Raw genomic sequence first — 1,101 nt, 5'->3', positions numbered from 1 at the left:
GTACACACCTATGTGTGGCAGAATGCTCTCTCTGCTATTTAGCTGGATTTTGTTTTTATCTCCTGCATGACTGCGTCTTGCATCTGCAGGAATGGGCTTCTTAGGAAGCCAGTTGCAATCCTTGCAGCTTTAGCAACTGGCCTCAGCATTGCATTTCTCAATGACAGGTGATTTTAACTTGCGCTGAAATGTTCATATTATGCTTACAATATGGTTCATGGAGTGTTCTTAATTCTATACACTATTCTCCCCATGATCTGAAAGTCTGGAAAGCATTTTCATGCTTAGCAAACCACTTTCAACTGAATATTTAAGTTAAGGTGACCTTGTATTACAAATTTAAGTGCATAATTGCCATGTAGTTAGCTTCCGGTGACTTTATGGCTTTGGTCTCTGTATTCCCATGCGAGGTTTAGTATTGTGTTGAAAAGGAAAACATCAAATTCACATTCTTGAAACAATAATTTGAATATACAAATCTGTAATCTTCTTGCTCTTTTTTTCAGAGTTAAAAAGAAAGTTAAAAAAATGCAACATTTTAAGTAGAATCAGTGACGCATCTTTGTAGCATGATTGAAATACTACAGTTTGTTTGTTTTGCATTATACATCATATGCTAAAATTGAATGAAGGGCTGTTTTTTCTCTCTCCATATTCTCACAAATAAAATTACTCCGCGCGACAGTCATTAATTACACTCCTATGTATCTTTTGCTGTGAAATACTCCCTCTTCTTTTTGTAAGGTGCGCACTCAATCCAATGTTTGAACTTTTCAATCTTTGATTGACACTTAGCCTTTGAGTTTACAGATTATACTATACAAATTTGATATCATTAGATTCATATTTGAAAGTACTTTCATATGATATCAATTTCACAGTCACGAACATTGTAATATATGGGATGTCAACCGTCAAAATGTGGTGTTAGAGCCCACACCGGCTCAAACTGTGCCTTACATTTTGAGAAGGGGTACTGCTTGGAGCCTTGGGCATTTCTCATAGTTTCTTTTTTCCAGTAGCTTAAATATACTACAACTCTGCCTCGTGATTGATCAGATGTTAAGGAGTGTGTTAGCTTATTTGAGCTGATCTTATTAC

The sequence above is a fragment of the Setaria italica genome, chromosome V (genome assembly GCF_000263155.2).
Source record: "Setaria italica strain Yugu1 chromosome V, Setaria_italica_v2.0, whole genome shotgun sequence".
NCBI lineage: Eukaryota > Viridiplantae > Streptophyta > Magnoliopsida > Poales > Poaceae > Setaria > Setaria italica.
Note: the sequence above shows the minus strand (reverse complement) of the source record.